Source organism: Schistocerca nitens, chromosome 1 (assembly GCF_023898315.1).
Source record: "Schistocerca nitens isolate TAMUIC-IGC-003100 chromosome 1, iqSchNite1.1, whole genome shotgun sequence".
Taxonomy (NCBI): domain Eukaryota; kingdom Metazoa; phylum Arthropoda; class Insecta; order Orthoptera; family Acrididae; genus Schistocerca; species Schistocerca nitens.
The window spans coordinates 85601415-85629000 of NC_064614.1; positions in this window are offsets into that span (position 1 = coordinate 85601415).

Sequence of the window (27586 nt, forward strand, 5' to 3'; positions counted from 1 at the left end):
AGTTGATTTTTGTTACATGGCACGACAGCAGCGTGCTAAGCGGCCACTGAGCAACACTGTCGAATACGATATCTGATCAAATTACAGTGTCGAAGGATATCAGTGATAAGGTTCTCTGAAGACATTGCTGTCCTCAGCAGAAGTAAATAATAATTGCTGAACACATTGAAATGGAATGAACAGTCTAATGAGTGCAGGAGATGGACTGAGAGTGAACCAAACAAAGAGAAAAGTAGAGAAGTGGCAGAAATGAGATTAGTAAGAAATTTAACATCAAAACTGTGGATCACAAAGTAGACGAACTTAAGGAAAACTGCGAAATAACACATGACAGACGAAGCCGGAAGGACATAAAAAGTAGATTAACACAGTCAAAGAGGCTATTCTAGGCCAATAGAAGTCTGGTAGTATCAAAGAAAGGCCTGAAGGTGCGTTTGAAGCAGAACATTCTATGGTATTTGAGACTGTGGGAAGACTGGGAAGGAAGAGAATCTATGAGTTTGAGACGTGGTGCTATAGAAGGATGTTGAAAATTAGGTTGGTGAGTAAGGAATCGGCGAAGAAAGAAATGTATGGAAAACACTGACGAGATGAAGAGACAGAATTATACGAAAAGCTTTAAAACATCCGCGAATAACTTCCATGGTACAAAACGGAGCTCTAGAGGGTAAAAACTAGTGGAACATAAAAACTGGAATATATCCAACAAATACACTATGTGATCAAAAGTATCCGGACATCTAGTTGAAAATGACTGACAAGTTCGTGGCACCCTCCATCGGTAATGCTGGAATTCAATATGGTGCTGACCCTCCCTTAGTCCTGATGACAGCTTCCACTCTCGTAAGCATACGTTCAATCGGTGCTGGAGGGTTTCTTGGGGAATGGCAGCCCATTCTTCATTGAGAGCTGCACTGAGGAGAGGTATCGATGTCGGTCGGTGAGGCCTGGTACGAAGTCGGCATTCCAAAACATCCCAAAGGTGTTCTATACGATTCAGCTCAGGGCTCTGTGCAGGTCAGCCCATTACAGGAATGGTATTGTCGTGTACCCAATCTGCCACAGGCCGTGCATTACGAACAGGTACTCGATCGTGTTGGAAGACGCAATCGCCATCCCCGAATTGCTCTTCAACAGTGGGAAGCAAGAAGGTGCTTAAAACATCAATGTAGGCCTGTGCTGTGACAGTGCCACGCAAAACAACAAGGAGTGCAAGCCCCTCCATGAAAAACACGAAAAACACGACCACACAATAACAGCACCGCCTCTGAATTTTACTGTTGCCCGTACACACGCTGGCAGATGACGTTCACCGGGCATTCTCCATACCCACATCCTGCCATCGGATCGTCATATTGTGTAACGTGATGCGCCACTCCACACAACGTTTTTCCACTGTTTAATTGTCCAATGTTTGCGCTACTTACAGCAACCGAGGCGTATTTCGGGATTTACCGGTGTGATGTGTGGCTTATGGGCAGCTGCTCGACCATGAAATCCAAGTATTCTCACCTCCCGCCTAACTGTTATAGTACTTGCAGTGGATCCTGATGCAGTTTGGAATTCCTGTGTGCTGGTCTGGATAGATGTCTAACCCTCTACAACTGTTTGCGGTCTCTGTCAGCCAACAGACAAGGTCGGCCTGCACGCTTTTGGGCTGTACGTGTCCCTTCACGTTTACACTTCACTATAACATCAGAAACAGTGGACCTAGGGATGTTTAGGAGTGTGGAAATCTCGCGTACAGACGTATGACTCCTCTAATCACCTGATGGAAATGGCGTGTGGCTAGGGCCTCCCGTCGGGTGGACCGTTCGCCTGGTGCAAGTCTTTCGAGTTGACGCCACTTCGCTACTTGCATGTCGATGGAGGAGGAGGAGATTAGTGTTTTTAACGTCCCGTCGACAACGAGGTCATTAGAGACGGAGCGCAAGCTCGGGTTAGGGAAGGATGGGGAAGGAAATCGGCCGTGCCCTTTCAAAGGAACCATCCCGGCATTTGCCTGAAGCGATTTAGGGAAATCACGGGAAACCTAAATCAGGATGGCCGGAGACGGGATTGAACCGTCGTCCTCCCGAATGCGAGTCCAGTGTGCTAACCACTGCGCCACCTCGCTCGGTCATGTCGATGGGGATGAAATGATGATGATAAGGACAACACGACACCCAGTCCCTGAGCGGAGGAAATCTCCGACCCAGCCGGGAATCGAACCCGGGCCGTTAGGCATGACATTCTGAGTTTAAACACTTTCGCTAGCAAACAAACTCACAAGACATGAACATTATTGAGCATATCTGGGAAGCCTTGCAACGTGCTGTTCAGAAGAGATCTCAGCCCCCTCGTACTCTCACTGGTTGATGGACAGCCCTGCAGAATTCACGGTGTCAGTTTCCTCCAGCACGACTTCAGACACTAGTCGAGTCCATGCCACGTCGTGCTGCGGCACTTCTGCTTGCTCGCGGGGGCTCTACACGCTACTAGGCAGGTGTTCTTTGCCTCTTCAGTGTAAATTACAAGATCTTTTCAATTTCCTGCCACTTTTCCCTTGATTAGGCGACCCATTGATAATACACATAATCTCTTGTACACCTAAGACTGTTGTTCTCGCTATGGCGATGTTGCCGTTGTGCACATTGGCCACACTCAGTGGTAATTGTCTTATTATTCAGAGAAGATAACGATCTTTGCATTCGCTCGTCTATTTTGGTTAGAAGTCTGTTTACTGATCAGGGAGAGCTGTGACGATTTCCCACAGGATTGTAAGTTTGTTGTTTGCTCACCGCCTGGCTAACGACCTGGTAGTATAACATTTTTAAGCGACGTCATACCACAAGCAGGTCTAAGGGCAGTGCCCACGCAAACAAATTACACGTTAAACATAAACCGTTTATACTTAACATCTTCAACTTTTGTAGTCCTGTCTTCCTCAGTTGAGTGTAATATTACGGTATGTTGATAATTTTTACTTATGGACCGTCTGACAGCAACTGAATGAAACACAATTTTAGTACCATACGCGTTTCGCCTTTATTTTCTGCAAGGCATCATCAGTGTCTTGGAATATGTACATATGTTTGCTATTTAATTTACATTTTTGTCACTGTGCCTATAAGTTATAAACATACATAGGCATGACATCCAGGAATTTTGAAACACGACACAAAGAACATATCAGATGTTGGAAATATGAAACAAACCATTCCACATTTGCAGAGCATTTAAAACACTACAACCATCATCCTACAAACATGGAACAAGAAATGAAAATAATGAGAATAAGCAACCATGACAAACATCTTTTACAAACGCAAGAAAACTGCGACATCCAGAAAGCCATAGCAGAAAACAAACCTGTGATAAATGAACAAAAACACATCAGCACAGGCTCCCTAGTACACTTAATAAAGGAAATGATAACATAAAACAAAAAAAAAACTCTTCCCCCTTCAGCATCTGGACACACACACTCACACACACAGCCCACAAAAAAATTATACCACACCAACACCAAAAGCTGGTGGCCGGGCGGTTCTAGGCGCTTCAGTCTGGAACTGCGCGACCGCTACGGTCGCAAGTTCGAATCCTGCCTCTGGCATGGATGTGTGTGATGTCCTTACGGTAGTTAGGTTTAAGTAGTTCTAAGTTCTAGGGGACTGATGACCTCAGATGTTAAGTCCCATAGTGCTCAGAGCCATTTGAACCATTTTTTGAACACCAAAAAATACACACACACACACACATAAGCAGAGCCCACAAAAAATTTATATATATATATATATATATATATATATATATATATATATGTATATATATGTTTGCTATTTAATTTACATTTTTGTCACTGTGCCTATCGGTTACAAACAGTTCTGGTGGTTGGTATTTCCTATTAAGTAGTAACGTTTTGAACTGTACTTACAGGTTGCGTGAACAGTTTCTTACATATTACGCTCCTGTTGCATTTTTGGCGTTGTTCTTCTTCTTATGAATGCCAATTTACGGTTTTTTTCCACATTCCACAGCACTATGGACTTAACGCTTGTTTCAATGCAATGTTTCGGTTTTCTGTTGCCGACTGTCAATGTTTTTGGCAAAGGTCGAATGTTATTGCCAAACTTTCGACTGTAACTATTGAAGTATCTGTGACCTGTTCGTATATGCATTTGTGTGTGTGTGTGTTATGGTGTGGTATATATATAATTTTTTTGTGGGCTCTGCTTATGTGTGTGTGTGTGTGTGTGTGTGTGTGTTTGTGTGTGTGTGTGTGTGTGTGTGTGTGTGTGTGTGTATTTTTTGGTGTTGGTGTGGTATATATATAATTTTTTTGTGGGCTCTGCTTATGTGTGTGTGTGTGTATTTTTTGGTGTTGCTGTGGTATAATTTTTTTGTAGGCTGTGTGTGTGTGTGCATTTTGGTGTGGTATAATTTTTTTGTGGCCTGTGTGTGTGTGTGTGTGTGTGTGTGTGTGTGTCCAGATGGTGAAGGGGGAAGAGTTTTTTTGTTTTATTCAGTTGCTGTCAGACGGTCCATAAGTAAAAATTATCAATATACCGTAATGTTTCTACTTAATTTGCGTGCTATGTCGGAAGGTTAACGACTAGGTTTTTGCGAATGGTAGCTGCCACGAGAACCTCGGCCAGCAGGTGGGGTCGCCCCAGCGCTCCGGAGCGCACGAGTGTCGCCCCCTTTGTGGCGCCCCCGACACGTACATTAATTACATCCTCAAGGAATGTAATTCGCCGTCGGCCGGGCCCCTAAACGCCGGAAGCTTTTTGCGGTGGCCCGGAGGACTGGGCAGGCAGCACTTGCTGATGAAGTGCGCGCTTTGCTGCCTGCACTGGCGCCAGCTCGCTGGCGGGCTCAATCTCAGAGCGGCCTTTCTCAACGTCCAGCGCATTACTCTCTCTTACCTGTAAATGCGCGGACGCCACGTGCGAATTCTCTGTCAGATACACTCGATCCTCACACTGGCAGTTGCAGGGAAGGCGAATCGGTTTCTAAGGTTTATTGAGAGTGTTCTGGGAACCCTTATGCGACCAAGTCTTGAGTATTGTTCGACAGTTTGGGAGTCACATCAAGTCTTGACAAAGGTAGACATTGAAACAATTCACAGCCGTACTCCTAGATTTGTTACCGAAAGTTTATCACATTAAATAATTATACAGGGTGTTCGGAAATTCTCGTTACATACTTCTAGGCCTTGTAGAGAGGAGTAAGTACATAATATTCTGAATGGGAACCCATGTCCGGAAATGTAACGTTTCCGTTCTACGACGGTTTAAGTTCAGATGCTTAACTCGTCCACTTCTGCTAGGTAGCAACTCGAAAGGAAAAATAACGTAACATCAATTTATCACTTAAGCATATTTGTTTGTATTAATAATTTACATTACGTGCTTGCAGGGTGACAAGTACTGTATATGAAATCAAATCGTCATAACTTCTCAACGGTTTCAAATGGTTCAAATGGCTCTGAGCACTATGGGACTTAACATCTGAGGTCATCAGTCCCCTAGAACTTAGAACTACTTAAACCTAACTAGCCTAAGGACGACACACACATCCATGCCCGGGGCAGGATTCGAACCTGCGACCGTAGCGGTCGCGCGGTCTGAACGGTTTGTTTTAGGACGTTCAAACTGCACGGTTGGCCGCAGGGCATGATGGGAATTAATATGCGGTGTATGGTTTGGTTTAGTGACGAAGCCCACTTTCATTCGGATAGGTTCGTCAATCAGGAAAGTGTGCGCATTTGGGGGACTGAGAATCCGGATTTCGCGATCGAAAAGTCTGTTCACCCTCAACTGGCGACGGTGTGTTGTGCAATGTCCAGTCACGGAAAAATCGGTAAGTTATTCCTTGATGGGACGATAACTACTAAACAACACGTGAAGGTTTTGAAAAATGATTTCGTCCCCATTATCCAGAGTGACCCTGACTTCGACAAGATTTGGTTCATGCAATACGGAGCTAGACCCCACCGAAGCAGAAGAGTATTTAATGTCCTGGAGGATGACTCTGGGGAGCGCATTCGGACTCTGGGGTACCCAGAGGCCACTGGCACGGACCTCGATTGGCCGCCATATTCAGCGGATCTGGACACATGCGACACCTTTCTGGGGGCTATAATAGAGACCAGGTACACAGCAGTAGCACCAAAACCATTGCTAAGCTGAAAACAGCCATTTAAGAAGTCATTGACAGCATCGATATTCTGACACTTCAGCGGATCATGCAGAATTTGACTGTTCGTCTGCGCCACATCACTGACAATGATGCAGCCATATCGAACACGTCATAACCTAAATCCGAATATCTGTAGTGACGTTTACATGTACACTTCGTAGTTTGTAACTAATTTACATTTTTTTCATATAGTTCAATAATTGTCACCCTGTACATTATTCCAAAACAAAAAACAATCCACAATACTGTACGTAGAGAACAGTACAGATGCATTCCAACAGCGACTCAATGCGGCGAACAGCACCGTTGTCACACACATTGTACATACGAAACATGTTCTGGTGCACACTCTCCATCCCACCTCTTGTCTCTTCAGTTTCTAGTACAGCGGTCAAAACTCGTGCCAGCAGATCTTCGTCTGTCTCTACAGAAGTTTTGTAAATTAAACTTTGCATACGTCAAGTAACATCAAGTGACTGTATGACGTAGCACACGTCATCCTGTCTACCCGATTGCATACCAGGACAAGCAACTCGAGACTTTTCACTTTCTCTCAGCGAACGTGGATGGGTTACACATCTGAATTCAAACCGTCGTAGGACGGAAGCGGAACGTTTCCATACATTATTTCCTATTCAAAATATTATGTACTCATTCCTATCTACGAGTCCTAGATGTTTGTAACGGGAACTTCCGAACACCGTGTATGTATGAAACCACAACTCTCTTGAAATATTTATCGTGCTGCGACTAGTTTTGCCAGTTCTATGTCGTTATTCAGCAGACGTTAGAGTTTAAAATGTTGCACACCCAATGTCCTTTATTTTAAAATATGATACATATATTGCTTATTGTGTGGAAGTACGTGGAGTACGCCACACCATCATCTATACAACGCTTATGTGGAAAACACCATTTTAAAGTCTAAAATCACCAAGAACTGGTGAAACAGACTTTTATTTGCTATCGAAACTATCGTCAAAAGCATACTTGAAGTTAACGGAGAGGTCCCGTGGGACACAACTAAGAGTGCAACGAGACATAGTGGAAACGCTCACGTACCTGTCGTACCACTATTCCTAAATCCTCGCAAAATATTATTACAGCAACCAATATCTGCATGTACATCTATATTTGTGCTTCGCAAGTAACATTACGGTGTGTGGCGGGGGGTACTTCATTTCCTTCTTTTACTGTTCGAGTAACGAACGGTTCGCGCCAACAGTTGTTGGCAAACCTCCGTGGAGCACAAATCGAATTTTACCTTCATGATCGTTTCGTGACGTGTACGTAGGAGGAAGTAGTAAATTGTACTGTATTGTGTTGTACGTTAACCGGGGACCTAGAACGGAGAGGCTCCGTCCCCGCCGCAGCCGCGGTGGTCCACAACCCCACGACGACTACCGCAGTCCACCCCTCCGCCGAGTGTAACCCCTATGTTTGCGTGGTAGAGTAATGGTGGCGTACGCGTACGTGGAGAACTTGTTTCAGCAACCGCCGGCATACTGTAGCTGAGGCGGAATAAGGAGAACCAGCCCGCATTCGCCGAGGCAGATGGAAAACCGCCTAAAAACCATCAACAGACTGGCCGGCTCACCGGACCTCGACACAAGTCCGCCGGGCGGATTGATGCCGGGGACCAGGCGCTCCCTCGCGCTCCGGAAAGCCGTGTGTTAGATCGCACGGCTAACCGGGCGGGCTAAGTAGTAAATTGGTTGACTGTTCTAGGAACGTACTCGCTCGGATTTTAACAATGGATCACACCGTGATGCAGAATGCCTCTCCTGCAGCGTCTGCCACTCGAGTTGGCTGAGCATTAACGTGAAGCTTTCGGTCTTACTAAGTGAAGCTGTAAAGAAACGCGCTGTTCTTCTTTGAATCTTCTGCTTCCTCTACCAAGCCTTTCTGCTATTGATCCCAGACTGACGAGAAATGTTGAAGAATTACTCGAATGTGAATTCTGTAAGCTACTTCGTTTGTGTGTAGACTACACCTCCTACGAATTCCACTAATGATTAACAGCCTGGCATCACCCTTACCTGCAATTTGGTTTATGTGATCGCTCCACTTGAAATAGCTCCGTACTATACTCCTAGATATTTTATAGAGGTCCTGCGATTATCATGCAATCGTGGAATCATGCAGTGATGGCTCTGTCTGCCTATTTATGCGCAATTTGTTGCAGTTAATTATGTTGACGATCAATGGTATCACTCTTCCTGTCAATAAAGGTACGAGACCGTACTAAAAAGTAATGCCCCGAATTTTTTATCTGTAAACCTTTAAATAAAACAAACTGAAGCTTATATCGCTCCTGTCTAGAGCCTGTGTATCGGGAGAATGACTCATGCGTGCACAGTGACAGGCGGTCTGAAGCGGGTTCAGTCGAGTATGTTCATCAGATAGAGGACAGTAGTGCACAGAGACATTCGAGAAACAGGTCAGGAGAATGTTTTTGTGAATTGTTCTGTTTATATCCTGAAAGTTTTTTGTTTATTTATGTTTTTACAGTTGTGTATATTCTTTTAGTAGTGTGAATGGTGCGTGAATGTGGTCTAAAGTAAACATGTAAGTCATTGTTCTATTAATAAATGCTGTACCAACTAGCGTGATAATTTTTAAGACAGCTGAATGCAGACAACGGGGAATTTTGTATCATAATATGTTAAATAAGTTTATGGTAAAATAAAAGCTAATTCGACTGCAAATGAAAATAGTTAATAACGTAAAGTATAAAGAAAATATCAAAATGTTAAATATTTACTTCGGGAAAAAGTACAGTTCGAAAGTCTGTTATTTGTTGATTGGTAAGTCACGAAAAGCGCGGACTAACGCGGGAGAATAATGTTTTTTCTATTGGCCTTAAAGACAACTGTCAATCAGGACGGAGTATTCTTCGCGCGCCTGTTCTATTGGAGATATAGAATGCTTACAGCATCTAAAGGAGTCGGAGCCCAGCCTTTCAATGGTACGGTCGTGTGTAATATGAGCTCCGAAGGAAGTTACAATTTGCCGGTTTTAGTTTTTATTCCTGTGTGTTTTTTAGAAAGTATGAATTTTTTAAGTAATATTGTGTATGAGAAAAGACAGTAATTCCACGTGTCATATTGAGCAGATCAGTGACTATAAACTTGAGCGCATTAGACACCGATAAACTTAAAATAGTACGGCGAGCATTTTCATTTAAGAACAATCCGTGCTTAGTAGCTGCTCAGATTTCGGGAAATACGTCACCAAAAACGTGCTAACGTGAATGAAAGGGTTTGTGCATGCCTTTGTTAGGATTAGCACGGGCTCGGAGTGAACGTGTACATTATCAAGGTTCAGAATATGCCGAAGTTTTGCCAGTATTTCCACCTTTCACTGAAAATTAAGACCTTTTCCCGATTCTTGGAATATTTACCTTGTATGCAGCCTGGTGCGAGTCGCAGTGCGGTAGGTTTCTGCTCGGCTTTCCTACTGGCGATCTGCTGCAACGAGTTCACCGCTAGGTGCAGGTAAAGGACGGAAGGAACCGCGAGATCCTTGTCCTTCATTTCTAGATATTTCCAGCGCCCTGCCGCTAGAGGGCACCGAATCCTTGTGCGTCAAATTCCCTTTACTTTACGTCTACGGTCACAAAATGTTTGTCATCAGACTACCGGTTTCGGTCTAGAATGACCACCTTCAGATCTGTTTTACAAAAAAGGTCTGAAGATGGTCATTATAGACCGAAACCGGTAGTCTGATGACAAACATTTTGTGACCATAGACGTGAAGTAAAGGAAATTTATTCTATATTCGGGTCGCTGTTTTATTCGCGACAATGTCGCAGCTTGTAAATTTTGTGTGTCAAATTTCGGTGTGTAACGTAACTATGTCGGTGCGTGAGGAACAGCGGGCTGTAACAGAGATTGGTCTCCATTCATCTACAGATGGAACATTACCTCCTGCAGCATGGCAATGCTGGACCACACATGATCGCTGCGACATATGTACAAACCCGACTAGACACCATCCAATCTTCGTTAGTTTCCTAAACTTAAAAAAAAAAAAAAAACCACACCATCAAGGACTTCACTTTGATATTGATAAAGAGGTGCAAGAAGAAGAGAGGCTGCGACTCTTAGGTCGAACATTCTAGAGTGACGGTATCAACAAATTGGACTCTCGTTGGCAGAAATGCGTTCGTCGCCAGGGTGATTATGTTTGACTGATTTATTTTAAAAGCTTTTAGAACTTTCACATAAAAATACGGAGGCATTGCTTTTCAGCACCCCTTCGCAGAATGATTAAAAGAAACCTGCATCACTGAGAATCTAATGCAACTGACAGTTTTCAAACATACAGGTACACACGAAGCAGCTGAATATAATGCGTTACTACAGAGTTACCTATCGTCAAAAGTAATTAAATTACGCTAATGGATCAAAACATTACGACTACCTATGCAAAACAGCAGAGATTGTGCCTGGCATAGATTCAACAAGACCTTAGTAGAATGAAATTTTTACTCTGCAGCGGAGTGTGCGCTGACTTGAAACTTCCTGGCAGATTAAAACTGTGTTCGAGTCTCGGTCCGGCACACAGTTTTAATATGCCAGGAAGTTTCAAGTCCTTCGTAGGTTTCCGAGGGTTTGTGACAGGGCACTGGATGTCTATACAAAGTCCATGCAATTCACGTAAATTATGGGCTGGCGGTTTGGGGTGCTGAACAGGCACGCGAAACCATCTCAGATATGTTCCACCGGATACAAAGAGGCGCACTTGTTGGTCAGGACGTCAGCGTTGCTGCACTGCCATTTTGGTGGCTAACAAGGGGAGGCCGCCAATTGGGAAATTCAGATTCGATTCATACTGCGCATAATAAAAGCTCATGGCCAGAGGTGTAATGTGGCAATGCACCAAAATGCACTTCTCAGCCGTTGTCGAGAAAATCGACAGTTAAAAGAAACGGTTGCGGTGAAATACTCTCTACGATTAATATTTTTCTACAGCGTCGTGGTGCAGCGGTAAGCGATCGGGTTCGTAATGCGAAGGTCGCCGGATCGAACCTCGCGCCATGCAACATTTTTTTTAGTATTTGTTTTTTGTAATTCAAATGTATATACACACACAAACACACACACACACACACACATATATATATATATATATATATATATATATATATATATATATATATATATATATATATATATAAAATAAAAAATAATTGCATGGCGCGAGATTCGATCCGGCGACCTTCGGATTACGAACCCGAGCGCTTACCGCTGCGCCACGCCGCTGGAGGAAATCATTAAACGTAGAGAGTATTTCACCGCAACGGTTTCTTTTAACTGTCGATTTTCTGGACAACGGCTGAGAAGTGCATTTTGGTGCTTTGCCACATTACACCTCTGGCCATGAACTTTTGTTATGCGCAGTATGAATCGAATCTGAATTTCACAATTGGCGGCCTCCCCTTGTAAGACGTCTATGCTACCTGTAACATGCTCATCGAATCAGTATACCACCATTCTGTCGTGTGACATGAAGAGTTATCCTGCTGGAAGATACCACCATCGTGGGCAACAACAACAAGCGTGAGGGGATGCAAGTGGTGTGGAATCACGACCACAGGTGTCATGGCTACCACCGGCCCAACGGAAGCCCAAGTGAATTCCACCACAGCATAATATTGCCCTCACCATCGTGCGTTCATGGTGCAGTCCAAATTCCGAGCAGGCATTCACCTGTCATGAACGTCGATGGCTGATATAACAAGGAACATGATCATCCGACCAAGAGACAAACATTCAATGGTACACGGTACAATTTCGATGATCCATTCCTCACTGCAGTCGTAACTGACAATGTCGTTGGATCACCATGGGAATACATAGCAGCCGTCTGCTGTGGAGTCCTATGTTCAACAGTATGCGCTGAAGTGTGCGATCCGAAACGCTCGTGCCTGAACGAGCATTGTACTCTGCCGTCTGATCTGCCACAGCGAGGAAGCCTCCGCCCTTGACGGTGATGAGGCGTCGAGGTCGAACACTTTGTCGCCTACTGGTGGTTTCACAGATGCTCATGATAGCAGCATGCGAACACTCGCCTAGCGTCGCCGTTCTCGAGATGCCCATTCCGAGCCGCCGGGTCATAACAATCTACCTTTTGTCGGAAGCCCTAATCCGTGGATTTCGCCATTTTCGGTCCTTACCCTCGCTAGAATGATTCTCCATTCATATCTGCTCCGCTTACATCTTTCCTTACCGCATCGCGTGCCCGCGACACAACCAGGTATCGCTCAACCTCAGTCTCAGCACAGTGGTCACAATGTGTCGCTCATCAGTGTACTTATTACACTGATTCAAATTCCTTTCCGTTATTTGGAGTGCGCTCCGCACCGTGAAGAACAGAACAGCTGAATTCTGTTTACAAGTTGTTGTAAACATTTGAAGTTTGGAAGGTACGAGACGAGGTACAGTCGGAAGTAAAGCTGTGAGAACGGGGCATGAGTCGTGCTTGGGTAGCTCAGTTGGTAGAGCACTTTCCCGCGAAAGGCAAAGGTCCCGAGTTCGAGTCTCGGTCAGGCACACAGTTTGAATCTGCCAGGAAGTTTCATATCAGCGCACACTCCGCTGCAGAGTGAACATCTCATTCTTGTTGTAAACAACTTGCAGAGTGGCTATTGATGCTTAAGTAACGAATCCAATAACAGCTCGTTTTGGATTTTCTTCAGTACATGTTGCATAACTATGGGCTCTATGAACATTTGTGACAGACCATGTAAAATACACTTGACAATTCTTGACAGTTATTGTTACCAGTCGATCCAATTAGTATGACAGTGTTACGGAAGTGCTGCTTGAGATTAGATGAGAATCCTTGGAACAAAGAATACGTTTTCTCTAGTTCTCTTACGTCAAGTAGTGGAGATTGTGCTATATTGGATAAAAAACACCAATGAAAAATACTTCTGGTAGATACTAAAAAAACTCGAATCGGCGTACCTATACCCGCAACCTGATATTGTCCGAAGGATAAGAAAAAAATTTATAATATGGACTGGACACCTAATTAGGATGGAAGAAGGAAGACTATCACGAGTTGCATTCTCAGGATCCTTGGAAGGTAAAAGGGACCGAGGAAGGCCACAGACAAGTTGGAAGGATGATATCAACAGGGATAAGGGGCGATGACTTGAGGAAAGCAGAATCGACCGCCAGGAGCCAGGAGCAGAAGTGACTGGTAGAGGAATATAGAGGACCCATATGGTCTCCCAAGCCAAAGTGAGAAATAAGAAGAAGAAAAAGAAGAAGAAGAAGAAGAAGGAGATGTACCGTCAACGGCGCCACTGAGGGAGCCTTTCCAGTGTTATGCCGAAGTTCTTATCAGAAGTTCCTTCTTTATTTATCCAGTTTCATGGATCCCAGAAGCAGAATTTCCTATTTGTGTAAGAAGTCAAGAAATAAGTTAATAGTGACAAGCAACTTCACTCACTATCTGCTATAATAGTTGGCTTCTTATGAGATAATAATAATGGAAATTTGCTTAACAACTGATTTATAGCAGTCTATTTAATGTTTTGATGCAGACCAATTATTTCTGTTGTACGCCGCCCCGTAAATGTTTGAGCACAAACCGCACACAATTTTCTCAATCCTGTTGTGTTATGTGCGTCATTTTTTGATTCCTCAAGCATTTTTTCTCCTGTACCACTTCTGCATGCCATAAAACATGTTCCTTTCCGTCGTTACAAACTTTCTAACTACTTTGATCTTCTACTTACCACCGAACTCCTCCCTCGTTATTTACACATAGAATTAGCTTTATCGAAGCGGTTTGGAGCTTTTACTTTGACAGTAGCTGACAATTTCAATTGCTGTTTAGTAGGTGAATGCAATTTACATTTATGTCATGTACACCGACACTAGTTAGTCGAAAATAAATATTATTGTAATGCAACAGTGGAGACTAATTTTACATTGAAAATAATTATAGCGCTAAACGGAATTTTTTAAAACATTGATTTATAGAATCGATTAATAAACGATGAAGGACTTCCGGATTTTGAAGAATTCCAGATTTTTCCATATCGTGCGTAGGCTGAACTAAAGCAAAGTTGTAAGCTTTTCGTGGTTGAAAGAATAATTCAAAATACTTGTACGGCACGTCTCCTGCCCGCTCTTACAATTTTTTTTTTCTGGGTTCTTCATGAGAAAGCCACAGGGTATATTGAGTTATAGTATTTCGACTATATTGTGACTTTCTGATCAAATCCCACAACGACTTTTCGTAGCATTAATGAGAAACCGCTCTGTTTTTGCAACGTGTACATCCCCCTTTCAGTAAAATAAACACCTTTCTCCTACATACTTTTTCAAGCATCTTTCACTAGACTCTAAGATCTCTTTACCCGTATACAGACAGTAGACGCGTAAAGCCGAAAACCGCAAACGCCGCATCTGACACCGCGCATTTGCTAAACGATGATCGATGTTCCCATTTAATAAAGCTGATGTCTTGATGTGAGATCCGTCCATGATAGCGTTTACCTCCCGCAAGGCGTGAAAGTTCATTCGCACACATTGAAATTAATGGCCTTCACGACTACTCCATACATCATCAGACGAATTACTGCCGACGAAAAGAAAATTCTTCAAAACAAAAAATTACCCATTTCTTAACAACTAAATGCTCTGTAAGAAATGTAATCAGTGTTCAGTGCAAATTGCACAAATCATTACAATATTATAGCGGCTTTCGATCCGGATAGCAAATTATTCTGATAATTCCTAGAAACGCAGAGAGAGAGCACAACGCTCAAAACGCAGGGCCTGGGAGAACTTGGATTAAAATCCCCTTATAGTGACACAGGCTAGTAATGTTTTGTTGTTTCCAAAAAACAAATTAAGGCAAATAACGATATAGTTTCTCTGAAATGGACTGTCTGAACAGAGCTGAAGAAATATTTAATCAGATATAAATAAGATTACAAAGTATTGCAAAGACCGGCAACCTGTTCTAAATATTGCCGGCCGGAGTGGCCGAGCGGTTCTAGGCGCTGCAGTCTGGAGCCGCGCGACCACTGCGGTCGCGGGTTCGAATCCTGCCTCGAGTGTGAATGCGTGTGATGTCCTTGGGTTGGTTGGGTTTGAGTAGTTCTAAGTTCTGGGGGACTGATGACCTCAGAAGTTAAGTCTCATAGTGCTCAGAGCCATTCATTTGAACCATTTTTTTGTTCTAAATATTCAGAAATGTGAAACTGAGCACAAAGGCAAAAGAACTCACTGTCCTTGGACTGCAGTATCAGTAGCTCACAATTAGAATCAGACAACTTACACAGTACCAGAGTGTAACAACTTGTGGATACGTAATGGGATGGTCAAAAGGCTCATCGTAGGGAAGGTGGATGGGAGACTTCGGTTCTTTAGCAGGATAGTGGGAAAATACAGCCAGTCTACAAAGCAGACTACTCAGAAATCACTTGTGCATCCCATCTTGCATTGTTCCTCAAGTGTGTGGGAACAATACCATACAGGAATAACAGAGCAAATTGAACGTATACAAAGACCAGAAGAATAATGTTCATATCGGAGCACAAAAAGGCGAAGATGCTCCTGTTTAAAAGTCTCTGACTGGAAAATTAAGTACTAGCTGCTCGTTCCACCTTCCTGGTCATCTTTAAAAAAAATTCCCACAAATTTTAGAGTGGGAACTTATTCGCGCGCTTTTTAATATGCAGCTAAATGTGCCTCGCTCACACCCACTATGCCATCGCTGTGAGTCACTAATGCCCATACACTCCCACTTTCTCATTCTTGCTCTGTCATTCAGCCCAACACATTGTCATTATCTGTGTCTCTCTGTCACGTCCTGTATCGCAGCCTGTCTCCCTCGTTCTGTCCTATTACTACACTCTCCTCGGAGTGTCACTGTCTCCCTTTGTCCTCACCGAGCGAGATGGCGCAGTGGCTAGAACGCTGGACTCGCATTCGAGAGGACGACGGTTCAATCCCGCGTCCGGCCATCCTGATTTACGTTTTCAGTGATTTCCCAAAATCGCTCCAGGCAAATGCCGAGATGGTTCCTTTGAAAGGGCACGGCCGACTTCCTTCCCCGTCCTTCCCTAAACCGATGAGACTGATTGACCTCGCTGTCTGGTCTCTTCCCTCAAACAACCCTAACCGCCCCCTCCCCCCTCTTGTTCTCTCTTACTGATACAGTCTCATCTGCTGCTGATGTCTCTTCTCGCTGTCACTATCTCTCTCTTCCTCGCTGTCAGAAAATATATTGAAGCGCCAAAGAAACTGGTATAGACATGCGCATTCACGTACAGGGATATGTAAACAGGCAGGATACGGCACGGTGGTCGCCAACGCCTGTATACGATAACACGTGTCTGGTGCACTTGTTAAATCGGTTACTGCTGCTACAATCGCAGGTTATCAAGATTTAAGTGTCGTATAGGCGCACGAGCGATGGGACACAGCATCTCCGAAGTAGCGATGAAGTGGTCATTTTCCCGTTCGAACATTTCACGAGTGTGCCGTGAACCCGGCAAAACATCAGATCCGCGTATCGCTGCGGCTGGAAAAAGATCCTGCAAGAATGGGACCAATGACGAAAGAAGAGAATCGTTCAGCGTTACAGAAGTGCGACTCTTCCACAAATTGGTGCAGATTTCAATCCTGGACCATCAACAAGTGCCAGCGTACTAGTGTCCTGTTGATGACTGTACGCCACAAAGCCTTACGACTCGCCTGGGTCCGTCAACATCAACATTGGACTGTTGATGACTAGAAACACGTTGTCTGGTCGGATGAGTCTCGTTTCAAATTGTATCGAGCGGATGGACGTTACGGGAATGGAGACAGTCTCATGAATTCATGGACCCTGCATTTCAGGAGGGAACTTGAAGACGGTGGAGGCTGTGTAATGGTGTGGGGCGTGTGCAGTTGGAGTGATATGGGGCCTCTGATACGTCTAGATACGACTCTGATAGGTGCCATGTACATAAGCATCCTGTTTGACCACCCATTCATGTCCATTATGCATTCCGACTGACTTGGGCAAATCTATCGGGGCATCCCACACGTCCAGAGTTGCTACAGAGTGGCTCCAGCAATACTCTTCTGAGTTTAAACACTTCCAATGGCAACCAAACCCCCCAGACGTGAACACTATTCACCAAATCTGGGATGCCTTGCAACGTGCTGTTCAGAAGAGATCTCCAACCCTCCGTACTCTTCCGGATTTATGGACAGCTCTGCTGGATTCATGGCGTCATTGTTCCTGGAGCCACTCTGTAGCAAATCTGGACGTGTGAGATGTCCCACTAGAATTGCGCAAGTCAGTCGGAATGCACAATGGACATGAATGGGTGGTCAACCAGGATGATTACGTACGTGTCAGCCGTCAGAGTCGTATCTAGACGTATCAGAGGCCCCATATCACTCCAACTGCACACGCCCCACACCATTACACAGCCTCCACCATCTTCAACAGTTCCCTGCTGACATGCTGTTGTTGTTGTTGTTGTTGTTGTCTTCAGTCCTGAGACTGGTCTGATGCAGCTCTCCATGCTACTCTATCCTGTGCAAGCTTCTTCATCTCCCAGTACTTACCGCAACCTACATCCTTCTGAATCTGCTTAGTGTATTCATCTCTTGGTCTCCCTCTACGATTTTTACCCTCCACGCTGCCCTCCAATGCTAAATTGGTGATTCCTTGATGCCTCAGAACATGTCCTACCAACCGATCCCTTCTTCTTGTCAAGTTGTGCCACAAACTACTCTTCTCCCCAATTCTATTCAATACCTCCTCATTAGTTATGTGATCTACCCATCTAATCTTCAGCATTCTTCTGTAGCACCACATTTCGAAAGCTTCTATTCTCCTCTTGTCCATACTATTTATCGTCCATGTTTCACTTCCATACATGGCTACACTCCATACAAATACTTCCAGAAACGACTTCCTGACACTTTAATCTATACCCGATGTTAACAAATTTCTCTTCTTCAGAAACGCTTTCCCTGCCATTGACAGTCTACATTTTATATCCTCTCTACTTCGACCATCATCAGTTATTTTGCTCCCCAAATAGCAAAACTCGTTTACTACTTTGTCTCATTTCCTAATCTAATTCCCTCAGCATCACCCGACTTAATTCGACTACATTTCATTATCCTCGTTTTGGTTTTGTTGATGTTCATCTTATATCCTCCTTTCAAGACACTGTCCATTCCGTTCAACTGCTCTTCCAAGTCCTTTGCTGTCTCTGACAGAAGTACAATGTCATCGGCGAACCTCAATGTTTTTATTTCTTCTCCATGGACTTTAATACCTATTCCAAATTTTTCTTTTGTTTCCTTCACTGCTTGCTCAATATAAAGATTGAATAACATCGGGTAGCGATCTCGCTTCCCACGCCCGGGTTCCCGGGTTCGATTCCCGGCGGGGTCAGGGATTTTCTCTGCCTCGTGATGGCTGGGTGTTGTGTGCTGTCCTTAGGTTAGTTAGGTTTAAGTAGTTCTAAGTTCTAGGGGACTTATGACCACAGCAGTTGAGTCCCATAGTGCTCAGAGCCATTTAACATCGGGGACAGGCTACAACCCTGTCTCACACCCTATCCAACCGCTGCTTCCCTTTCATGCCCCTCGGCTCTTATAACTGCCATCTGGTTTCTGTACAAATTGTAAATAGCCTTTCGCTCCCTGTATTTTACCCCCGCCACCTTCATAATTTGAAAGAGAGTATTCCAGTCAACATTGTCAAAAGCTTTCTCTAATTCTACAAGTGCTAGAAACGTAGGTTTGCCTTTCCTTAATCTTTCTTCTAAGATAAGTCGTAGGGTTTATTCATTATTAAACCTACTCCTGCATTACCCCTACTTGATTTTGTATTTATAACCCTGTATTCATCCGACCAAAAGTCTTGTTCCTCCTGCCACCGAACTTCACTAATTCCCACTATATCTAACATTAACCTATCCATTTCCCTTTTTAAATTTTCTAACCTACCTGCCCGATTACCATTACACAGCCTCCACCATCTTCAACAGTTCCCTGCTGGCATGCAGGGGCCATGAATTCATGAGACTGTATCCATTCCCGTAACGTCCATCCGCTCGATACAATTTGAAACGAGACTCATCCCACCAGACAACGTGTTTCTAGTCATCAACAGTCCAATGTTGATGTTGACGGACCCAGGCGAGGCGTAAAGCTTTGCGTCGTGCAGTCATCGAGGGTACACGAGTAGGCCTTCGGCTCCCGAAGCCCATATCGATTATGTTCCTTTGAATGGTTCACACGCTGACGCTTGTTGATAGTCTGCACTTCTGTCATGCTGAGCGATTCTCTTCAGTCGTCGTTGGTCTGTTTCTTGCAGGATCTTTTTCCGGCCTCAGCGGTGTCGGAGATTTGATGATTTAGTGGGTTCCAGATATTCACGCTACACTCGTGAAATGGCCTTCCGAGAAAATCCTCACTTCATCGCTATCTCGCAGATGCTGTGTCCGATCGTCCGTGCGTCGACTATAACACCACGTTCAAATTCACTTAAATCTCGATAATCTGCCATTGTAGCAGCAGTAACCGATCTAACAACTGCGCCAGACACTTGTTGTCTTACGTAGGCGTTGGCATCTGCAGCACTATATTCTGCGTGTTTACATACCTCTGCATTTGAATATGCATTCCTATACCAGTTTCTTCGTCACTTCAGTGTAAAATCAAAGTATCCATAGTAAACAAGCATTGACGTTTACTGTCACAATGGAGATTATTTATGTATTAGAGAGAGCTGCAATTAGTTTCCGCACGAGATCATGAGTGTGGTACTTTCTAGAGAGCTTTTCATATACCTCCATTCAAAAGACCTTTAAATGTTACTTTGCAGTAATTTTTCGATAACATTGTAACAAGTTTTGCTTCAACAAAAGAGCTATTTCAGCAATCCTATGCATTACTTTCTGTAATTTCCGAGCTTATCTACTACTCTGTTGCCTAGGTGATTTACGTAACGGACCGATGACCTCAGTAGTTTGGTCCCATACGAACTTACCATTTACGTGACATCCTATGGCTTTTTTCTGCCTGCCCTAACTGTGCTTCATAATTCTTAACATTTAAATTATCTTTGACCCTACTAGGCCTGAAAACTCATCTCTTTCTTCTGGTCCACTGATAGGGGAGTACAATCAACTTGCGTTATTCTGCACTGCGGGGGTAGTGGAGGTTGGGGGTGAAGAAAAGGCATTGCACTGTTTGCGATTCCAACAATACACCGGCACGGTTTTGTATAATAAAGCTACCTCCAAGAATGAAATACTGCTTTTTTATCAGCTTGACATACAAATTAGCTGTCGGAAACAAATTAAGAAAGCCGCATGCAGCGTGCTTTACGATAAAGCCGTGTACTGTATTTGCAGCACCAGGTAGATCTACTTTTTCCGTTCTGTTTCCAGATCTACACACAAAAAATGTCGCTACGCGCAAGTGCGTATCACCGTTTCGAGTTTGAAATATAACACAAACAGATTCTTGTCGCTTAATTGGACACCGTGACTCCTGAATGGTGGAAAGAAAGCTCTTTGTTTCTCCAGGCTGACGGAAAGTGGCATTTTGTCGCGCGCCTTCCCACACAATGGTCTATTCATAACAACATTAACATTGTGCCGAGACGGGCATGCGGCGGTTAAGACAATTAATGTATAAATAAGTCCGGAGTGTAGACAATGCGGGGCGAATACCTGAGGCTGAATCATTGTTCCGCTCTGTTCCTTCCTTTAGTTCTCAAATTAGTTCTAACGAAGCATCCACTTGGCTTCTGAATGGTTTATCTGGGCCTCCAGTGATGTACGACACAGCACCGTTGCACAGTTATTAGTTGCGAGCGGCGTTTGTTTGGTCTTGAGCTCACGTAGCAGGTAATGCCTTTGTGAGCCATGTCTAACGGGAAGGCTCTTTGGGACAGCAAATTCTCACAGAATCGCTGTGCGGAGCATGGACACAACTTCTTATTCTGCACTTCAAGGCTTGGGCAATATGCTTGTTCCGGCTTCACATAGTTACCTCCATCTCTTTCTTGGAGTTCCTACTACCCTTAATCCTGAGGACACGTATTTCTATACAGTGACTGGAATTCTTTCATCCTTCCGCTTGAAGTTCACCTTTGACAGTCCTTAAAAAGTCTCATTTCTGCTGACTGTATGTCATCTCTTTTTATGACAATCCAGGATTCGATGCTATAAAATAGCACACGAACCGTCATTGTTTTATATAAAATGTATTTTGTGGCTTTTCTATCTTTATTGTTTGGAGTTTTTCTTACACTTCCACATAGGACTCTATGTTGAAATTTGTTGGTTCTCATTTCTGTGTCTTTGTCTATGTTCACACTTACGACACTCCCTAAACAACTGAAACCAGAAACTTGCTGAAGTACCTTGATTTCGATAATAGTCTTAGACTGAACCGAGAATTTTCCGTAGTAGGCAATAACTTCTTTTTTATTTGAAGATTTTTTAGATTTTAATGACTCTTCCTAACTTATATACCGAGAATTTTGCAAATCTGTGTCTATTTCGAAATCAGTTGACCATTTGTATACAGCGTATCATTTATGAGTAGATGCTACTTCCTTTTCAGCTGTGTATCTTCATGGACTCCTTCCAGTTTCTAATTAGGTCTTCAAAATAAAGGGGATAGGCAAAATAATGTGAACACCTGTACTTATTTGGGAATGGCTTATTAATAAGGGGTGGGCCCCATTTGCCCGTAATACAGCTGCGATTCTTCTTGGAATACTGACTTACGATGATTGTACAGTCTCCAGTGGAATGTTATGCCACTCTTCGATCAGAACCTGTTCTAACTCCTGTACTGACGAGGGAGGCGGAAATCTGCTCCGGAGTCTGCGCTCCAATACCGCCCACAGAGGTTCGATAATGTTCAAGTCCGGAGACTGTGCTGACCAGAAAAGACGCTGCAGTTCAGTTGCATACTCCTCAAACTATGAGGGTGCTGTCCTGGCTGTGTAAATGGGTGCATTATCGTCCTCAAATATGGCATCATTGTTGGAGAATAACATTTGAAGCATGAGGTGCAACTGATCCCATAAAATGTTCACATAATCGTTCGCTGTAACACGACCTTTGAGAGTAATGATGGGACCAGCAGAATACCAAGATTTGGCTGCCCGCACCATCACATTTCCCCCTCCATGCTTAATCGCTGGAATCAAGTAATCAGTATTGTAGGCTTCTTTTGGCGTTCTCCAGACGTAAACACGGCCCGATGTTGGAAATTCCGAAAACGTTGAGTCTTCGGACCATATGACGTGTTTCCACTGATCAGCCGTCCAGGATTTATGCTCCTGACACCATGTTTTACGCTTCTTTGCGTTGGTTGTCGTCATTAAGGGCAGAGCAACTCATCCACCAATATTCGCTTTATGGAGTTCCCGGCGGACAGCGTCGATAGATACGGGATCTCTGCAGTCACTTTAGCCGCAGTAGTTTTGCGTTGTTTTGACACAATTCGTGTTACCGTACGACGATCTCTGTCATTTACTTTTGATATGCGTCCACTATTACGTTTACGCGATGATGTCTTCCCATGTTTTTTGTAGCCTGTCGTTACTGTTGAAACAGTTGCTCTTGGAACATTCAATTAGTTGGCTGACGCTCCAGCTAATCGCGTCCCCACAATCTGCCGTCTTTGGAACTCTGTTAGGTCTTTCATTACACGTCGGCCTCGACCTCTGAATGCCTCGCCCTCTGAAAGCGAATACGAAGTGTGCACTACTCATAAACAACCTGCACAGATGCCTAGTCCGGACTGAATACGCACTGTCCGGTGCGACACGTTCCTTACCTGTGTTGTTGACCGTCAAACACAACCATCCCATTACTTCTACTGTTCACATTATTATGCCTGACCCCTGTAGAGGTCAAACACAGCCAGTGACATGCTAGGTGCCAGTATGACACACTCCTTTATTGTTATCTTACCTGTTTTTGAAGTGCCATTGATTACAATTATGTTGGTCTCTTCATAAATGCTTCTGATTACCGGCATCAAGGTGAGTAGGGCATCCTTTCTTGTGCATTATTGTCCACAGTCTAATGCACGAGTCAAACGCTTTCTCGAACTCTATGAAAGCAATATGTGTTCCTACATTGAATTCTCGTCGTTTTTCTAAAATTGACTCGACGCTAAAAATATTATCGCTGCACGAGACTCCTTTCCTAAACTCACTTTGCACTTCTGGCGAATATGCGTCTGTTATCACTCCCAAGCCTTTACTTACGAGGGTAATCCCTAAAGTAAGGTCCCCTCTTTTTTTATAAGTACAGAACTCTGTTTGTGCGGCAGTTGGTCATGCTGTTATGAAGAGTGCTTCACGCGCTGTGTGTAAACGTGCACACGCCGCGCTGAGCTGCTCAGTCTTGGCTTGGCAGCCGTTGAGAATGGAGATCCCGTTGGATGTTACCGCCAACTGTGAATTGCGCGCAGTTATTCGGTTTTTGAACGCGAAGCGCACTGCGCCGATTGAAATTCATCGCCAATGACGGAAGTGTATGGTGCGTCGTGCATGGATGTCAAAAACGTTCGTAAGTGGTGTAGAGAGTTTGCAGTTGATCGGACGGTAATTCACGACGAACAAAGGTGCGGGAGACCGTAAATTTCTGAGGAGACAGTGTTGAAGGTTGAGCAAAGCATGCGTGAAGATCGGCGGATCACCCTGGATGATCTCTGCACGTTGGTTCCTCAGGTTTCCCGAAGCACCGCTCACAGAATTTTAACGGAAATATTGAACTACCGGAAGGTGTGCGCAAGATGAGTGCCACGCATGCTGACCGAGGACCACATGCGGCAACGAGTTGATGCTTCCCGCGCATTTCATCACCACCTTGCAGCCGAACAGGACGACATTCTGGACTCAACTGTCACGGTAACGAAACCTGATCATACCGCTTTACACCTGAGACCAAGCAACAATCACGCCAGTGGCGGCATCCTTCTTCGCCAAAGCCGCGGAAATTCAAACAAACACAGTCTGCCGGTAAAGTCATGACAACCGTTTTTTGGGATCTGAAAGGGGTATTGTTGGTCGACTTTATGCCCACTGGGACCACAATTAACGCTGACAGGTACTGTGAGACTCTGAAAGAACTCAAACGGGCAATTCAGAACCGGAGAAGAGGAGCAAGGGCGTACACTTTCTCCATGACAATGCTCGCCCACACATGGCTCGGCAAACCGTTGCTCTCCTGCAACAGTTTCAGTGGAACGTAATCACCCACCCACACTACAGTCCTGACTTGGCGCCCAGTGACTATCACCTGTTCCCTAGGTTAAAAGAACATTTGGCCGGAGAGCGTTTCAGCTCCGACGACGAGGTGAAAGAAGTGATTCATAACTTTCTGAACAGCATGGCGGCGAGCTGGTATGACATGGACATACAGAAACTGCCACAGCGTCGACAAAAATGCATCGACCGAAATGGTGATTATGTCGAAAAATAGCTAAATGTTCAAGCTGTAAACTGATGTAAACCATTGTAGAAATAAACAGGTCTATGTACTTCTAAAAAATAGGAGACCATACTTTTGGTATTACCGTCGTATATGAGACAAAACAGGTATCGTGGCAGTTGTACACGTGATACATCCACCTCCGCTTCTGAAAGCCTGATACCGAAGTCCACCGCTGAAAGAATAGCCAGAGTTTTCAAATAATTCTACGCTTCAATTGCTGTCTCTAAATGGCACTGTTGCTGACATCAGCACATAACAGTAAACAAAATTCCGCCTGTGACGCAATGTCAGTTATTAAAAGCTACATGACCGAGCGAGGTGGCGCAGTGGCTAGCACACTGGACTCGCATTCTGGAGGACGACGGTTCAATCCCGCGTCCGGCCATCCTGATTTAGGTTTTCCGTGATTTCCCTAATGCCGGGATGGTTCCTTCGAAAGGGCACGGCCGGCTTCCTTCCCCGTCCTTCGCTAATCCGATGAGACCGATGACCTCTCTGTCTGGTCTCCTCCCCCAAACAATCCAATCAAAAATAAGCTACACGAATTAATACTTTATCTTCAAATACTTTAATGTGGACTATTATGTCAGATACTGGTAGTAGGTCTTCTGGCAGTACAACTTGTTTTAATGGGCTGTGCGGCTGGTCCCGGCGGAGGTTCGAGTCCTCCCTCGGGCATGGGTGTGTGTGTTTGTCCTTAGGATAATTTAGGCTAAGTAGTGTGTAAGCTTAGGGACTGATGACCTTAGTAGTTAAGTCCCATAAGATTTCACACATGTGAACATACAACTTGTTTGAGCAAGGCTAGAATTTTGGATGCCGATGGCAGTATCATCCACATATATGAATTTCCGAGGTGTTGTTGGTGGTCTGAGACGTATACACAAACTCTCGTTATTTGCTATCCTTCTTGGTGTTGTACTTTCAAGTTCCAACAACGTAACCGCGAATGAAGTAAGGGAATTGGAACCGGTGCAGTACATGCTTGAGCATTCGTATTCTGGAAACGAAGAGTGTGTGCGATGAAAGAATATTTGGACTCGGGGCTTTTTAAAATACCGGCAAAGCGACTCCAGTTTTTCCTCTGGAAAACCATCTCGAGAAAACTGCAGCTACTCCCCCTAGGGCCGTTGCCTGGAAGATTTCTCTGTACTCCTTGCAGACTGGCTCAGCCCCCCAGAGAACACACACACACACACACACACACACACCACAAGGAGGGCCGAGCGTCGGCGCACATACGGATCACTGAAATACAATTTGGTGGATGCCGGTTTTATGGGGACGTTTACGAGACGGCCGGCCCTTGTGACGTCGCGTGACGCGCCTAGGGATGCCTGAAGGGGCGGACAGACCCGCCTCCGCCGCCCCCACCGCCTCCTGCAGTGGTGCAGGCCGAGAACCGCGTTGCCTTCTGGCCCACTGGTTCGCTAACCGCCCCCTCTCCCATGGATCGTTCTGATTTATTACGCTGCTCCGCTTACGACTGTTGCGGTCGCATGTCTGCTACAGAATCGAGATATCTCTATCGACCAGAGCATCATCCTTATGTTTTAATAGGGCTTCCTGGAAAAGAGCGTATAAATAATCTCGTAATGCCATTACCTACTTCACCTGCTTGATGTAAATTTCGGATTTTTATATATCTATTTTCTCATGAATCCCTTGTAGCAGAAGTGAGTATACACAGAAGCGCAAAAGGAACTCGTATAGGCATCCGTATTCAAACACAGAAATATGTAAACAGTGCTGGTCGTGCTAGTCGTTTACGGGTTATTAAAGACCATAACACAGTCGATTTAATAACAAAACTGTACATATCCCTTTTTGAGAGCACTGATGCTCAGCAAAACTAAACACTTCATTTCCGTCTGTAGGGGAAGGTCGGGTAACGCCAGACACGTAACTTTTTTCGAAATTGTAATATTTTTTTAAATGTTGTATTGGAATACTCTTCACGCTAAACAGTACTGTGATAGGTTATTGCAGAATTATAAAACTCGTTGTCATAAGCATATATGTTCGTTGATTTTTCAATTCTTTTCCCACAGAGTACGGCGGTGCGGTCGGCAACGCCCATATAGGACAAGTCTCTGGTGCAGTTGTTAGATTCGCTACTGCTGCTACAATGGCAGGTTATCAAGACTTAAGTGAGTTAGCACGAGGCGTTACAGACGGCACACGAGCAATGGGACACAGCATCTCCGATGAAGTGGGGATTTTCCCGTACTACCTTTAAACGAGTGTAGCGTGATTGTCAGGAATCCGGTAAAACACACAAATCTCCGACATCGCTGCGGCCGGAAAAAGATCCTGCAAGAACGGGACCAACGACGACTGAAGAGAATCGTTCAACGTGACAAAAGTGCAAGCCTTCCGCATACTGCTGCAGATTTCAATGTTGGGCCATCTACAAGTGTCAACGTGCGAACTATTCAACGAACCAACACCGATATGGGCTTTCGGAGCTGAAGGCCCACTCGTGTACCCTTGATGACTGCACGTAACGACGCTTTACGCCGGCCGAGGTGGCCGAGCGGTTCTAGGCGCTACAGTCTGGAGCCGCGCGACCGCTGCGGTCGCAGGTTCGAATCCTGCCTCGGGCATGGATGTGTGTGATGTCCTAAGGTTAGTTCTAAGTTCTAGGGGACTGATGACCTCAGAAGTTAAAACCCATAGTTCTCAGAACCATTGGAACCATTTGAAGCTTTACGCCTCGCCTGGGCCCGTCAATAACGACATTGAACTATTGATGATTGGAAACATGTTGCCTGGTCGGATGAGCCTCGTTTCAAATTGTATCGAGCGGATGGACGTGTCCTGGTATGCAGACTATCTCATTAATGCATAGAACCTGCATGTCAGCAGGGGACTGTTCAAGATGGCAGA